The following is an 18,208-nucleotide window of genomic DNA, read 5'->3' as shown; positions in this document are numbered from 1 at the left end:
AATGGTTTGAATAAAATTTAGAATGTTGCCACATGTTTATTAAGTTTGGCTACTTTCAAAAATGCACTACAGGGGAGATGTACTCAGACTAAATCCAGACAGTCTGTAAGCAGAGATGCAAGGGAGCACAGCTATGCCCAAAGAGGCTCACCCTGCTTATGTCCTGCAATATAAATTGACTGAGAATATAATAATTTGGAACCCTACAAGTTCAAGAAGAACCAGCTGCTTCTGTATATTAAAAAAAAAAAAAAGAAAAGTGTAATTTACATGTAACAAGCAAGGGTTTCTAAGTGCCACTTCAAAAAGAAAATTGTAGCCGTTGGGCTTTTCAAATGGTTTCTTTCAGGAAATCTGAGTGACAATGAAGGGAATTCTGCGCCAAAGATAAAATCGGTGGTGTTGCATTCATTCTCACCTTGGCATGCTTACTATTTTGCAGAAGTTGAGACAGCAACCATCAGGTCAAAAGAAAGAAAGAAGAGCAGAGGAGCAGCCAGTGAAGAGTTAAAGTTTGGTGGCTAAAGAGTTAAAGGTTTATGTGGTTACTCGTAAAATTGTCTTAAAACCCATCTCCTGGAATCTTGGTAAATTTTCCAGGGAACAGTATTGTCCAATATGCCTCAGGCTGGCTACAGTTGTACTTAAAATACTTAAAATAAATGCTTTTTTTCTTTCTTTCTTTCTTTTTTTTTTTTTAATTGAGAGAGAAAGGGAGAGAGAGAATCCCAAGCAGGTTCCAGGTCCAATGTGTGAAACCCATGTGGGCCTTGATCCGACAACACTGAGATCATGAGCCAAAATCAAGTCAGGTGCTTAACTAACGACACAGGTTAGTGTGGTTAGTTAGTTAGTGCAGGTCCCCTGCAAATGCCTTAGTCTTATGCTGCTGCTTATCCTTCTCATCAAATAAGGAATGCTTCACTAATTTGTTTGTTACCTCATACTGGGGCCATGCTAATCTCCTCTGCATTTTTCTGAAATGAATAGAGGTCCTGCAAAGTGAGTCCCTTTTGATTATTTTTATAGCCCTCTTACATCTGCTTTTGCTTTCCAGAGTACCTGCTTATAGCGTAGGCACTGACAAATTGGGCAAGGAAGGTCTCCCCAGATGGAGAACCAAGGACCTGGAGGAAAAATGGATAAAAGAAATTCATCTGGAAAGCACAAGGGCCTGCCAGATTGGTTAGCCAAGTAACTACTCCTGCTACCAGGGTCAGAAAGTCCTCAGTGTACCTGTCTAGAAGGAGTCTGTCTTTGCTAATGTACCAAAAGTGGTCATGTCTTTCCCACTTTCCTAATTACTGAATGAGACTTTAAAATTGCCGTTACCCTATCTTCTTCTCTCATTACAATAACACACTGGGCATTTTGGAGGAAAATGACATAAGTCCCAGGGTCACAAGGAACCAAACATGGAGCTGAGGCAGAGACTACCCAAAGATCACAGACTTCAGGTTAAATGCAGTAACTGGATAAAATTTTGGGACTGTCTACCTTGCAAGAGAGAGGATGAATTCTTTTTATTTATATTAGAGATAGAATGATTGTATATAAACATTGAGTAATCAGTGAGGTGGGAGGCAGCTGACATTATAAATATATTTACTCAACAACCTTTCAACCTCTCCTTTTCCTTTTCCACTTTTATGCAGTATCTCACCCTTCCTTTTAACCAGAGATGACCACTTAACATAGTTCTGACAATCAGATATATGCTAAAGTCTTCTGGTCTTCTCTCTTATGTTTTCTTCTTTTACTGAATATGTGCATATAGAACAGCTTTCATTATAGATGTTAAAATAGGAAAATGGAATAATTTGGTGGAATAATTTAGTTACTCTGCTAGACCTCAAATGCCTATATCTGTAATTCTTATTGAATGAAACAGCTTTTTATTAATCTAGAACTGTGGCATAATGTGACAGGGAATGAAATTCTAATAAAATCAAGTAGGAAAATAATAAACTACAAAGTTCATTTTTCTTGATCTTATACAAGCAAATATACTTCTCAACTATTTAATATGTGACTCATAAACTCTGACTTTTATGAAAATACCAAGTGTTTCATTTCAGGTGGGAAAAGATAGGCTCACATAGGAAACAGAATCTGGCAGCAAGAGAAATATCCTTTCATGTAAGAAAAAAATAATCTGTCACATTTAATAGAAAAGCAAAAAACATAGTCCCATTAAATCCTCCTCTACTAGACCATATCCAACCAGGTTTATTAGCTAGCGAAGATTTCTGGTTTAGTTTACCAGTTTGTGAATTTGGCTTTTTTTTTTTTTCTAAATCAGTAGAGAATAAATATTTTACTACATAAACACTTGATAAATAAAATAAATATTGTTAGAGCCATTTGCTTTGTAGTTTTCCTTTAACTAAAAATAATTCCCTTCTTAAGGAATGATTCATATGTCTACTTTTACATTTTTATAATTATTGAAGACTGGTTTTGTTTCCACAGGAATAAGATATTTTATTTCTTCCCAAATTAAAGGAACACATTTCCCCCTCTAGACTCAGGATTTTTGTGTGTGTCTGTGTTTTGGTTTTAATTTGCAGGTACTGTATCTCTATCGAGCCATCACTATTTGGCCAAATTTTCTTTATTGGCAGCCATCCAAATGACTAATTTCTTTGTAATTATTTATTTCAACTTTGCAAATTGTCTCAATGCAAGTATTTTTAGATTTAGAGTTTCCTGGAGAAGGCTCAACAATACCTATCTCCAATGATTAAAGCCAAAACCAACACAACAAAACAAAAATAAAACCCAGCCCTTCCCCAAGTTATCAGAATTTAACCCATTCTGAGAAAAGTTGCTTTACATTGAGAGATGTCCATGAATTTCATAGAGACCATAAAGCCTGAATTTGATGGGAAGAAGGAAGCCCTTGACCAAGCAATCACACTGTGATGAGAAGTCCTCACTAATGCAGGGCATTAACAAACAGTGGTCTGAAGAATGAAAACTGCACCTGGAGTGGCGCTAGATCTAACGAAGTGAGTAAAATATTCTCTGCCTGGCAACTCTGTCAGGAAAAAAGCCAATGGGAAGTGATGTCACATTAAAAATCACGTATATTAAAATTATATAAAATTACAGCCACACATTTTAAGTGCAGCAAATGAGAATTCTATATTTTAAATGGTATTATACCAGGTTTGGTTAACAGAAACATTAATAAGGGAGATTACATATGAATAAATGTGTGTGTGTGTGTGTGTGTGTTTCCATTGAAACAAGCTGTAAGGGTATGTATCGAAATGTAGGTGGCAGAATTAGTAAACATTTGTAATTTATTCTTCATATTTATCTGGTACAATCAACAAAAGTGTATTTTAAAATATCTAGTAATTATAAATAATTCCACTTCAACTCGGGCTTCAAGGAAAAATATGGAGAAAATCAGCAACCAGAAACCAGTAAGAGCCATCCTGAGGCAAAGCAGCAGCAGCTTTTAAACAGTAATTAAATTCTCTAGTTACAGCTTAATTCTTTAATCTCTGACCCACCAAATGGAAATACTGTGAGACACTCAGTGTTCACATTTCCTTTTAGTGATTTATTATGAATTACATAACCCACTTCCATTGCCATATTGATGTCTCATTTGTTCCTGAATTAAGATCCCAACCCTATTACCTTTGAATTCTATTACAGTAGATGAACAGACTCTAAGTTCAAAACCCAGGGACAGTGCACAGCAACTATTCCCACCTGCATTATCAAGGACAATTTAGTTATGGGTATCAGGATCAAAAAACAGTCGCCAATATTTCACTTTTAAGTTTTCCTGAGGTTTTTCTTTTTTAGTAATTGGGCATTGTAGATGCATCCTGTAAGCCGATCACAAAGAAGATGATACAAAAAAGAACAAGAAATCAATTATATTATTAGCAGCCCTTTTTTTTCTTATTCTAATTTCTTTCTTTCCTTTTTTTTTTTTTTTTAAGATTTTATTTATTTATTTGACAGAGAGAGATCACAAGTAGATGGAGAGGCAGTCAGAGAGAGAGAAGCAGGCGCCCTGCTGAGCAGAGAGCCCGATGTGGGACTCGATCCCAGGACCCTGAGATCATGACCTGAGCCGAAGGCAGCGGCTTAACCCACTGAGCCACCCAGGTGCCCCTCCTTTTTTTTTTTTTTAGTTTTATTTTTTTCAGTGTTCCAAGATTCATTGTTTATGCACCATACCCAGTGCTCCATGCAATATGTGTGCTCCTTAATACCTACCACCAGGTTCACTCGTTATTAGTAGCACTTTAGAAGAAGGGCAGGAGGCGGAGAGTCATTCATGCCCTGGCTGAAAGAAGCCCTTGTAGTGTAACAGATCACAGAACCAAAGGGCAAAGTAATACCTTATAAGATAGACCCAATTGTTTGCCCCAACTTTGAGCCCCACCGTGAGATCATGAATACCTCAAAGATTTATATTCTATCTTTGTTATCTAGTATTATCTTCACAGATGCTAATGTTGCAGAATAAAATGATTTTAATAGCTGTCTTAAGAATTTTTATTTTTTTTTAAATTTTTTTAATTTTTTTTAAATTTTTTTTTTAAGATTTTATTTATTTATTTGACAGAGAGAGATTACAAGTAGGCAGAGAGGCAGGCAGAGAGAGAGAGAGGAGGAAGCAGGCTCCCTGCTGAGCAGAGAGCCCAATGCGGGACTCGATCCCAGGATCCTGAGATCATGACCTGAGCCGAAGGCAGCGGCTTAACCCACTGAGCCACCCAGGCGCCCCTGTCTTAAGAATTTTTTAAATGCTATTAAAATATTAGCATTAATCAGAATTGATTAATGTTAAGATAACAGAGGTAAAAAACCTTTAGACAAATACTTTGGTGTCCATCTTGCTGTGAAGAGAGAGGCCACTTATGAAGACAGAGATTAGAAGATCTATATGCTATCACTTATATATGGAGTCTGAAAGAACAAACTAGTAAAAAGAAAGTAAAATGGTGACTATCTGGAGCTGGGATTGGGAGAATGAGAGAGATTCTATTTAAGGGTACACACCTGCTGTTAGTAGATATAGAAACCCTGGAGTGCTAAACGCACAGCACTTCAGAAACAGATAACATTATAATAATCATCTAATACGCTGAGAGACTGGATCTTAATTATTCCCACCACAAACAAAGAAATAATTATGTGACACATAAGAGGCACTATTGCTATAATATTACAATATATAAATGTATCGCATTAACGCCTAATTCCTATAATGCTATACCTCAAATAGATTTCGAGTAAAAATAGCAGGTAGAAAACTGGAGGACCAAATGGCTCTCTCATGTGTAAGAGCATGAGCTGTGTAAGAGCATGTATTAGACGCGATGGGCGTGGTTTCTAATCACCATTTCTTTGGTCACCATGTATTTTTCCAATGCAGACACGTTGTTCATTGTCTTTCTTAGGATACGGATTTCTTTTCTCTCTTTCTCTATTTGATGAACACTTCCCTATGTTTCAAGACCCAGAGAAAATATCAAGTCTGAATAAAACTCCCCTGCTTTGTTTTTGTTTTTATTGTTTCTCATGTTTCAATCCCTATCCCTGTAGAGCAAATAGATATTCAAAATTGCTTACTAAAAAAAAAAAAAAAAAAAAAAATCACAGGGTTCCTTTTGTTCCACCTTCTCAACAACATTTATTTCTTATCTTTTTATTTGTCATTTTGACAGGTGCAAGATATATCTCATTGTTCATTGTGGGTTTTTTTTCCTTTTGAAGGCATATACATATATATGTGTGTGTGTGTGTGTGTGTGTGTATGTGTATATATATATAAATATAAATTTTTAAGTTCAATTAGCCAACATATAGTATATCATTAGTTTCAGATATAGTATTTAGTAATCTATCAGTTGCGTATTGTAGTTTTGATTTACATTTCCTGGTGATTAGTGTTGCTAAGCACCTTTTTTGTGTGTCTGTTGGCCATTTGTATAACTTCTTTGGGAAAAAAATGCCCATTCATGTACTCTGCCTATTTTTTTTAACATAACTATTAGTGGGGATATTTTGGTATTGAGTTTTATAAATTCTTTATTTTGCATATTAACCCATTATCAGATACATCATTTGCAAATATCTTCTCCCATTAAGTAGGTTGCTTTTGTCGATTATTTCCTTTGCTATGCAAAAGCTTTCTATTTTGTGTTGGCAAGGATGTGGAGGAAAAAGGAACCCTTGTGTACTGTTGGTGGGAATGTAAATCAGTACAGCTCTGTGGAAAACAATACGGAGGTTCCTCAGAAAATCAAAAACAGAAATACCATATGATCCAATAATTCTCCTACTGGGTATGTACACAAAGAAAACAAATGCAAATTCAAAAAGATATATGCCCCCACTGTGTTTACTTAAGTATTATTTGTAATAGCCAAGATATGGAAGCAGCCTAAGTGTCCACTGATAGATGAATGGATAAAGAAGACATACATGTACATACACAGAATATTACATAGTCCTATAGAAGGATGAGATCATGCCATTGGAGGCAACATGGATGGATGTAGAGGTTATTATGCTAAGTGAAATAAATCAGACTAAGGAAGACAAATACCTTGTGTTTTTAGCATATGTAGAATCTAAAAAACAAAGAATAAACAGTAAGAATCAGGCATATAAATACAGATGATTTATATGATGGCTGCTAAAGGAAAGGAGTGTGGAAAGATAGGCAAATGATGAGGAGGAGTTACAGAATGAATAAGCCTAAGCCATAGGAATAAAAGGTACAGGACAGGAAATAGAGTTAATAATATTATAATAGCATTGTACAGTGACACATGGTAGCCATACTTCTGGTGAGCATAGCGTAATATATACAGTTGTTGAATCACTATGATGTATACCTGAAATTAATGTAACATTGTATGTCAACTATCCTTAAATAAACAAAATAAAAATAAATATTACAGTAAGAATAATCATACTCTTCTTTTTTTGTTGCTCATTAAATATTACAATTACACATGTTCTAATTAGTGACATAATGAGGTACCTGAAATTAAACCATTTGTTTGAAATCAGAAATAAACTCTACTTTGGATATGTGTTTGGCAGTTATTTGACATTTGAATAAAGACATTATCTTCCTAAGTCTGACTCTCAGTGGTAACATGCGTTTTTTTTTTTTTTTTTTTTTTTTTCTTAAACTTACTTGTTGATCCATGAAATAAAGAAGCTGTATGCCAATGACCTCTAAAGTAAAATTTAACTATAAAGAGCCTGGAACACTGCATGTTGCCAAGGTTTACAGTGGTCCTATTGTAGGACGATATTCCTAGATGTGATTTACTGAAGTTATGCCATTTTTTAAAAAAAGATTTTATTTATTTGTTTGAAAGACAGAGATCACAAGTAGGCAGAGAGGCAAGCAGAGAGAGAGGAAGGGAAGCAGACTCCCCGCTGAGCAAGGAGCTGGATGGGGACTCAATCCCAGGACCCTGAGATCATGACCTGAGCCAAAGGCAGAGGCTTTAACCCACTGAACCACCCAGGTGCCCTGCCCCATTTTCTTTAAAAAAAAAAAAATATTTCATTTATTTGAGAGAGAGAGAACACAAATGGGGTGAGGGGGCAGAGAAAGAGGGAGAAGATGACTGCCTGCTAAGCAGGGAGCCAGATGCTGGGCTCAATCAGGCGGATATTTAATGCACTGAGCCACCGAGGAGCCCCGAAGTTATGCCATTTTCATTTTACTTTCAAAAGCAAGTTGTATGAGGTCTGATGGAGTAATACAACAGGCTTGGAAAAACATCTGACTGATTCAAATTTCATTTGAGCCACTTACTAGCAGCATGACTTTGGGCAAATTATGCAGTTACATTGAGTCTCCATGTCTATTCTATAAAATTAGAATATCAATAATTATCATTTTTTAAAAGATTTTATTTATTTGACAGAGAGATAGAGAGAGAGCACAAGTAAGCAGAGCGGCAGGCAGAGGGTAAGAGAGAAACAGGCTCTCTTCTAAGCAGGATTCCCAGGACCCTGGAATCATGACCTGAGGTGAAGGCAGCCGCTTATCCCACTGAGCCACTCAGGTGCCCCAATAATTATCATTTAAAGATATTTACATATGTAACACTTAGAAGGGTACTGGGTACTTAGTAGGTTTTTAATTATAGCTAACTAATGTAGTTAATTCTATCACTCAAACATACACATATCATTTGCCCTTAACAGTAAAGAATAAGTTACTGAAGATATAAGAAATAGGAAAAATTTTAATTATTCTAGTTATCAAAACAGGAAATAGATTAAATAATTGATGAATACTAATGCGATAAAATCTCAATCAGTTATTAAAAATACCATTTGAGGTGAGGGTTTATTTGGGGGTTCTCTATTCTGTTCCATTAATCCATATGACTGCCTTTATGAAAATGTCATACCATTTTCCTTACTGTAGCTTTGTAGTTTTTTTTGGTCTTGTTTTACAAATGTCTGAGCATATGGTATATTGCTGTTGACTAGAGGTATGATGTTGTGGAGCAGATGTGTAGAACTTACTTCTCTTGCTTAATTGAAACTTTGTGCCTGCTGATTAGTATCTTGCCAATTCAACCTCTCCCCAGCACCTGGAAACCACCATTCCAGGGTGTGATTCTACAGATAGGACTCTTTTCGATACTTCATTTAAGTGGAATCATGCAAAGTTTGTCTTTCTGTGACTGACTTATTTCACTTTGTATATATGCCTTCAAAGTTCATCCATGTCGGTGCATACTGCAGAATTTCCTTCTTTTGTAAGACTGGATAATATTCCATCGTATCTATATAGCACATCTTTATTCATTCATCTATTGATGGACATATCTGTAGTTTCCACATCTTGGCTACTACCAATAATGCTGCAATGAACATGGGAATACTAATAGGTCTTTGAGAGTCTGATTTCAATTTTTTTTTAAGGGAAACACCCAGAAGTGGGATTTTTGAGATCATATGATAGTTTTATTCTCAATTTGTTATGAAAATTCCATACTGTTTTCCATAATGGCTGCCCTGTTTTACATTCCCACCAACTGTGTTCAAAGATTCACAGACAAGAGTGCCAAGTCTAACGATGAGACAAGATAGATAGGAACTTGGACCACAGAGAGGGAATCCCATCCAACTGGAGCTTGAATTGTGGAGGAGACTCAGACAAGGGTGGTGCTGTGCAAGCCGAGAGAGAAGTAAAGAAACACTATGGTTTCCCTGGCCTACCACCTCTGACCTTATATCCAAGGGTCTCCTCACAACTAAACCTACTGAGCAAGAAAATTTGGGAAATGTAACTTTCGGAATTTAGTTCCTTGAGATGCAGAGCACACTGCAGAAACTTCAGGGACTAAATGGAAGAGCAAACAGGCTGGCACTTAAGCCAAAGTGCCCTAGAGAGATATGTAAAACTATATACTTAGCTAGAAGTACTTCAGTGGTTCTCATTCTTATTCCTTTCAGCATTTCTTTGACATTCCCTGAGAGGACTTAGCATTTGCATCTTGAGAGATAAAACTCCTGGGCTAAAAGCATTTTTTCTAATTTTACTTCAAGAAAAGAACTGATAAATAATAAACATTTTTGTACGAGGTAGCGTGAGTGGTTTGCAAAGAAAATTATGGTACAAAAATGCTTTAGAAAAAAATAATAGAGCTTTATAAATGTAACCATTTCATTATCACTAATGTTCTACAGTCTTCTTCACAAGTAGACAGATGTTTTACAGACTTTAAGATTGAGCACCCCTTTATCAATTTTCACTGCAATGAATGCAATTCATGTTATTATATATTTGTATTCAGTGCATTCCTTATTCAATGTCATTGTCAATATTATAATGCAAACATTGTTTACTATTAGTATTTACTTCTGAAAGATTTGACACATTATTTTCTCCATATAAGTGTATCTAATTTGAAATGTTACAAATGCAGGATTATACTATACATAAAACTTGGACTTTTAAATTTAATATATCATGTACAGGCAGACATACACACGATTACATTCTTGTAAATGACATGACATACTGTATTATACGGATGTGCCCTAAATTATTCAGTTTATGCTCCCCCTACCGGAGACAGTAGATGGGCATTGGGTAGTTTCCATTTATTGTTACAGCACTACACAGAACACCTTGTATGTACAAACTACTTCAGTTTGACAAATTATTAAAAGTGGATTTTCTAGTTTGGAAGGCATCTGTATTAATCACATACACATCTGCATATAGCAAACATAAATCACATCTGCATTACTGAAATATCCTCCAGAAAGCATGCACGTGCTTACCCCTGTAACTCTCTATCCTCTCACAAATACTGAGTATTAGCACATTTAAATCTTTGCTAATCAGATAGGTGAAATCTACTTTTCATATTATGTTAAGTTTAGGGGACATACTTGTTATACATTAAATGAAATGTGTATATATAATATATGTGCAATATATTCCTCCTTCCCATACTAGTCCACCTGAAAAGGAGGAAAAAAAAGAAAGAAAACAAAAACTAAAAATAGTACCTTTTTCCACCCCACTTTCCCCTTCTCCTGCCCGCCTGCCCCCCCCCCCGCCCCCGCATGTCAAAGAGATCTTTCAAGAGCTTCTGACTACTTCTGGCCACAGAAAAATGGTTCAACTAAATAGCCAGAATTTATCTCTGGGAAGAGAACAGAATTAGTCACCATTAGTTTCTATGGCACCTAATTTGCCCCCACTCTTTGTTAGAAAAGAAGAGCTGCTAAACTCCCAAGAAACTTTAAAGCAATGATGGAAATGTCAGTAACAAGCTACAGTTTCAACAACTGCCTGATCAGACTTTATCTGAACACCACACTTGGCAGAAGCAACAACCACAAAGGTAAAAGCTATTAACGAACAGCCTTCTCATTCCAAATATGAGCAACACAGGACAGCTTATAGAAGACTTCTGCAGTCATCACCAATGAATTGCTAAAGAAGAGAAGAAATGTTAAGAAATCTTACACTAACTAGCTTTTCCACTTAAACCTAAGCTTTAATCAATTATCGGAAAGGAATAACTTCATTTAAGGACCCATATATAGTAACATGGGTTATACTTTAGTCCTCTCTGGAACCCTTCAGAGCTGGCTAATACAGAAAATGCCAAGAGACGGAATCCAGGGATGCTTGGATGGCTCAGTTGGTTAAGCTGCTGCCTTCGGCTCAGGTCATGATCCCAGTGTCCTGGAATTGAGTCCCACATCTGGCTCCCTGCTCAGCAGGAAGCCTGCTTCTCTCCCTGCCTCTGCCTGCTTGTGCATTCTCTCTCTCTCTCTCTCTCTCTGACAAATAAATAAATAAAATCTTAAAAATATATATATATATATATATTTATATATTAGTGTATATAAATATATATAATATATATTAAAAAGAGAGAGAGGGAGAAAGAGACAGAATCTAAAAAGGGGAAAAAAAAAGCCACTGCACAAACAAAACACTTGACAGCATCTATGAATATTTTGGCATCTACATGAGCTAACCCTTATCACTAAAATGAAAACCAAGTGTCTTGAAACTTTAAGTTGAATCTATGTAATTAGGAACAGCTAGAAGAAAAATTTAGCCAAACTTCCAAAAATTTGAGTAATAAATATAAAACTGTACACACACAGTTTAAGTTAACAGAAAAAGTGCAAAAAACCCCACTACCAACCAGATAAAAAGTTAAGACTGTTTATTCAGATGAAATTTTAATAGAGGATATTACTTTAAATTGAATCATATGAAGTTGTCATTTCTCTAGGTCATCAGAGTTGAATATCAACAATTTCATATGACTCAACCTAGTAATAACCAGCTTTTCATAATAAAGTTTTGTTTGTATCCTAGTTTATACTGGCATGAACAAGAAATTCCATTTGGGGGATGCCTGGGTGGCTCAGTCCATTAAGCATCTGCTTTCGGCTCAGGTCATGATCTCAGGGTCCTGGATTCAAGCTCCACATCAGCTCCCTGCTCATTGGGGACCCTGCTTTTCCCTCTCCTCTCCATTGTTCTATTTCTCCCATGCTATCTCTCTCCCTCTCAAAATAAATAATAAATAAATAAATAAATAAATAAAACCTTAAAAAGAGATTAAGTACCAAGTAGTTTAACAGTGAAGTTGAGAAACCCATGGAGATCTTCAAGATTTACTAAATTTGACTGATCTGACCTGTGTTTTATCTTTCGTTCTGTGTGGACAGAATGAAAAAGGATGACACGATCTAGTCATAGTAAAAGCTCAAGGGTTACTTTCACTGCTTATTTCAGTGCTTTAACCAAATCAAAACACCTTTTGTCCTTTTCCTTCCTTCAAGTCCGACTCTAATCAAAAGTAGCAAAGTTGGTCAGGTGGAGACATAACCGAAAAAAAAAAAAAAAGCCTATCATGAAGATTAAAGTCATTTGTAGAATTTTAATTAGGCAGGAAAACAGACACCACAGAAGCTAATAAAGCACTAAATGTTCGAGTTCACCAAATGATGCTCAAGCGGCATACACAGAGAAGAAAGTTCTTTGGAATTCTTATGGGGAAAAAAATGGCATTGAAAGAATAGCAAGAAGGGAGAAATCAGTGTTAATCAATACTGGAAATGAAAAATAACGTTTGTAAAAGACACTTTCATAGGTAAGCAATTAACCTTGGAAATTATCATTTGAAAATAATTCTGTATATTTTTAGGCTTATTTTGTACCTGACATTATTTTAGGAGGGTCTCTCCCTCAAATAGCTCAAAACTTAGGTGGGAAGACAACCCTAATGTACATTAAAGACATGAAAATCATTATGGACCAAAACAAAAGTGATCTAAAACGCTGTATAACTACTGGGGGAAAAAAATCGGTGGAAGTAGATGTGCCTAAGATGTCACATTCTTTTGAGTAATGACTTACTATATAGCAATCAATAAGCTCTGAAACATTTACAATGGTATCATGTACTAATTGGCCCCTCCAGAAACCTCTAGTGAGAGTGTCAAGTACTTAGAGAAGGTGGCAGACCCTGGGGTTTTGGCTGCAGAACCTGAAACTTCAGGAAAGTCTGAGACTCCTTTTTTTTTAGCTGTAAATGGAAAGATACAACTGCAGATGACACTGAATTTCTTCTAGAACTTAAATGCTGTGAGATGTGTAGAACACTTGAATGATAAACTGCCAGATCGCGAGGGTGACAGTGACAGAGGTCATGGACATCACCCTTGTGGTCCTCATCACCACCACCAAACTCCTCCTCCTAGAAGAACAGTTTTGTATCATGAATTTGTAGTGTGTAAATGCATCATTAATGTAGTACTGTTAGTAGAGTGATGAGATTAATGTTTGTCAGTGACTTTTTACTTAGTTAATTGAAGTATAACCAGCATACAATTATCTGTATATATTTAAACTGTGCAATTTACCAGGTCTGAGCACACATATTCACCCATGTAACCACCACCACAATCTGTATAATTAACATATCCATCACCTCCAGATGTTTTCTTGGACTTCTTGTAATCACTTTCTCTTAATCCTTTCCCTGTCCTACTCCCCAGGCAGCCGCAGATCCGACGTCTTACATTTTAGTTCACTATTGGTTTTTCTATAATTTTATATAAATGGAATCAAATTGTACACTTTAAACCCTTCACTTAGTTAGCTTGAGATCTATTCATGTTGTGTACACCATTTGCTTTTAGTATTCTGCATGTGTCACAATTTGCCTATCAAATGTCACAGCATTTGGGTGTTTAGTCTTTACCTATTACAAAGCAAACTGCTATAAATACCTGTGTGTATAAATCTTCATACAAGTACATTTTCTTTTTAAGAAACCAGTGGTTTACTCAAGCGGTTGTACCGTCTTATATTCTCACCTGCCATAGAGTTCCCTGCCAAGAACTAGCAACAAAAGCATAAAGGTCTAAGGGAGACAACTGAAAGTATACTATTATAAAGTTTTTATACTGTGTGTGAAGTACAATATCATGCTAAGTTCACCGTGGTAATTTAAAGATATATACTATACACCCTAAAGCTACTACTAAAATAACAAAATGAGATACAACTCAAAGTAAATCAGATGTAATTGTAATAGTTGATTGGTCCAAGAAATAAATGCAGAGAACAAAAAAGAGACAACTCATCCTTCTACTAATTATGGAATGGTGTTTCATTGTAGTTTTGCCTTCCTGAATGATTAATGATATTGAACATATTTTCATATGTTACTTAGCTATCCATGTAAATGTTCTGTGAATTTCAAATTAATATATACTCTGTTGTTTCGGGGTGAAGTGTTCTAAGTAGCAGACCTACAAGCAATAAACGTATTTGTATCTTCTTATATTTAAAATGTATTTCTTGGAGTGCCTGGGTGGCTCAGGGGGTTAAAGCCTCTGCCTTCAGCTCAGGTCATGATCTCAGGGTCCTGGGATCGAGCCCCACATCAAGCTCTCTGCTCAGCAGGGAGCCTGCTTCCTCCTCTCTCTTGGCCTGTCTCTCTGCCTGCTGGTGAGCTCTGTCTGTCAAATAAATAAATAAAAGTAAAAAATAAATAAATAGAATAAAATAAAATGTATTTCTCACAGGTTAGATATTGTTGGTCTTTGGGGGTTTTTTGGTTCAGTATTATAATCTCTGTCTTTTAAACCTGGTGTTTAGATTTTTTACAATGAATGTGATCACTGACATATTGAGGTTTCTGTCTAACATCTTTACTATTTTTTTTAATTTCCCCATTTTTTTTAAACACTCCTTTCCCTTTTTATTTTTTTCTATTTTGGATTTATTATTATTTTTTAATTGAAATTGATCTATTTTGGTGAAGTATTAGCTATAATATTTTTGTTTTCTTTTTACTGGTTAGAGTTTATAGTACATATCTTTTATAGTAAACATCTTTAAATTACCATAATCTACAAACAATATGATATACTTTTATGTACAGTATAAGAATCTTACAATAGCATGTTTCTAGTTGTGTCCTCCAGACCTTTCTGCAATCATTTTGTTTTGATTATTACATTAGCAAGGACTATTTGTTATTGTGTTTAAATATTGGGTAATCTTTCAAATAAATCAAAATAACTTAATTGTTCATTATATTTGTCAACGCAGTTAGTACTGCCAATGTTCTTCATTTCTTTTTATGCATTTATATAAACTACATTTTTAATCTGGTATTACTTTTCCTCTGTGTAAAGGACTTTCATTAGCATTTCTTATAGTACAGGTTGGAAGGAAAGGAATTCTTTTAGCTTATGTCTTTCTTAAATACCCTTTATTTTGGCTTAAAATTATTTTGTTAAAAAATTATTTTGTAGGGGCACCTGGGTGGCTCAGTGGGTTAAGGCCTTTGCCTTTGGCTCAGGTCATGATTCCAAGGTCCTGGGATCAAGCCCCACATGGGGCTCTCTGCTCAGCAGGGAGCCTGCTTTCCTTCCTCTCTCTGCCTGCCTCTCTGCCTACTTGTGATCTCTGTCAAATAAATAAAATCTTTTGAAAAAATTATTTTGTAGCCTTTAATTTTGAAAAGCATTTTCCCTGGGTATAGAATTCGAGTTTGACAGTTTTTGTTTCAATAATTTAAAGATGTTGTCCTCTTTCTTATCGCTAGTATCATTTCTTATGAAAAGCTGGCGGCCATCTTTATTTTTCTTACTCTGTATTAGTGTGTGTCTTTTTTCTCTGGAAGCTTTCAAGATTTTCTCTTCTTCCCTGGTTTTGAACAATGTGATGATGTACCTGGGTGTAATTTTTTTTTCATTTTCTTATGCCTGAGGTTAAGCTTCTTGAGTCTATGTGCTGCCAATTTTGATTGAACTTGAAAAAAATTGGCTATTATCTACTCAAATATTTTATATTTTTTTCTGTACCCATTCTTCCCTTTTGTCCTTTAGAAGACTTCAATTACTTGGTTTGGGGTGCCTGAAGTGGTCTCATTGATCTATTTTTAAAAAATTGTCTGTGTTCCATATTTTTCTATTATTATATCTTTATTAATCTTTTCTTCTGTGATATCCAATCTGTCATTCATAATCAATGTGCTTTTCATTTTACATATTGTATGTTTCACTTCTAGAAGTTCAGTTTCAGCTTTTTTCTTTTTCCCCCAATAGCTTCCATATCTCTTCATTTAACCTTTTACTCGTGTGGGGTTTTTGTACGGACTTCTCCATGGTTCTCTTTGGGTGGCTGGTTTAACACATGGCAATAGTGGGTGCATGAAATAGTGTGGAAAGGACTTCACTGTGGTAAAAGAAGAAAATGAATCCTGCTTCTTTTATTTCACTTATTGGAAGAATTCTTCAGAAACATTCTATCGACCTCCCTGAGCTTTAGCTTTCTCATCTGTAAATGACAACAACAATGCTTTGTAAAGCACTATGGAGTATTATACCTGTGATGGGAAATTCAGTTACTGTAAATAGCTACACAAATTTCAGTGCCTATGAGATTTGCAATGATTTGAGTTTTAGACTTTCCTTCCTAGACATTTATATTTCTTCAACAAGGCACTTCCCTAGCTAGAATTTCTTTCACTCAGCCATCAAATATTAACATGCTTTAAACACCCTTTATTTGTGGGGTGCCCCGGTGGTCACTGTATTAAGCATCTGCCTTCAGTTCTGGTCATGATCCCAGGGTCCTGGGATTGAGTCCCCCATCGGGCTCCATGCTCATTGGACAGCCTGCTTCTTCTGCCTGCTGCTCCCTCTGCTTGTGCTCTTTCAAATAGATAAATTAAAAAAAAAACAAACAAAACTTTACTTAGAAATAACTAACTATCCTATTGTCGAGCCCAGCCACAATGAAAGCACCAGGCAGAATTGCCCATTTCCCCTAACATCTGGGGATTGGCTCCTCCCCCCCAGCTGATGATAGAAGCCTTAGCACCATCTCCACCCCAATTAGGAAACAAGAAAACCAAACAAATTGTGTAATGGGGAGCTATCATCTTTCATATTTACCTCAGTGTCTGGAGAACCTACAAGAGTGCCTCATGAATGAATTATTTCTCTAAAGATTATCAGCGTTGGTACAGGGGGAAAAAAAAAACACCCAGAAAATTAGATTTTACACTTCATTTTTCTGGGCCAAGGGAGATCTGCCAACTTTCAGTCTGGCTATATATAGGACTAGCATGTTGCTCTCCTTTTCCTGCCTTCAAAATGGTTGGTCCACACATGGGGTATGACCTAGAGGTAGAAGGATGAGCTAAACAGAGGTTGATTAGAATTGTATTTGGGTCTTGAAAACCCTTGACAGATCCAGATCGTTACAGTGCCTTAACTAGATATATTCCACTCAGGGGTAACTGCTTGGACCTACGGGGCCAAATCAGTTACCAACACACCACTAGGATTTTCCTCCTCTCTGTTCCTCATATAAAGCACAACTGATGGATGTAAGGTGCTCTTACCACAGCCTGGTATTTCATAAAAATGAATTGGATTAACTGGTTAAAATGCAAAGAACCTTCCTGGCAGAAATCTGTGAATGCTAGAGTTGAAAGACATATGGTCACAGGACCGAGGTTATTATGGAACAAACGGATGCTGGTGATATGAACAGCTACTGAGTAGTGACCAGCAATCAAACCAGAGTACAGAGGAAAGTGGGAAGAAGAAAGAGCCATGGGTTGAGGGCAGGAGGGACCAAGTGATAGAAGAAAGAGAGGGAGGAGAAGTAAGAAGTAGAGATAGAGAGGGGCACCTGAGTGGCTCAGTGGGTTAAAGCCTCTGCCTTCGGCTCAGGTCATGATCTCAGGGTCCTGGGATTGAGCCCCACATGGGGCTCTCTGCTCAGCAGGGAGCCTGCTTCCCCCTCTCTCTGCCTGCCTCTCTGCCTACTTGTGATCTCTGCCTGTCAAATAAATAAGTAAACTCTTAAAAAAAAAAAAAGGAAGTAGAGATAGAGAAAAACAGATACAGATGAACAAACTGTCAGAGAAAAATAGAGAGGAATCAACGGACATATAATTTCTGCCATTTTGTAGTTCCAACTTGCTTTTTCCTGTTTTCCTGCAAGGGCATTCTGTGTCCAAGTAAAAATCCCTTTTCCATGGTCCAATTTAAGTGTGAGGGTTTTTTTTTTTTCTTCCCACCACGAAGCATCCTTACAGAATAGTCCTCATTGCCCCCAATGGTTTGTTGTTCGTAACCCAACTGCTTCCTCAAGATTTGGGGGATTGTGTTT

At 36.3% G+C, this 18,208-nt stretch overlaps 1 protein-coding gene and 1 non-coding gene across 2 annotated transcripts in view; both read right to left on the bottom strand.

Moving 5' to 3' along the window:
• The window catches only part of UNC13C (unc-13 homolog C), a 574,360-nt gene that overhangs the window by 313,595 nt on the left and 242,557 nt on the right, over nt 1–18,208 (bottom strand). The window lies entirely within an intron of this gene.
• On the bottom strand, nt 906–1,010 carry LOC131837457 (U6 spliceosomal RNA). The gene has a single exon (XR_009356056.1). It is a non-coding gene; the product is annotated as a U6 spliceosomal RNA (small nuclear RNA).

Source organism: Mustela lutreola, chromosome 7 (assembly GCF_030435805.1).
Source record: "Mustela lutreola isolate mMusLut2 chromosome 7, mMusLut2.pri, whole genome shotgun sequence".
In the NCBI taxonomy this organism is placed as follows: Eukaryota; Metazoa; Chordata; class Mammalia; order Carnivora; family Mustelidae; genus Mustela; species Mustela lutreola.
The sequence above is the reverse complement of the archived record's forward strand: the minus strand, read 5'-3'. Positions and strand labels throughout refer to the sequence as shown.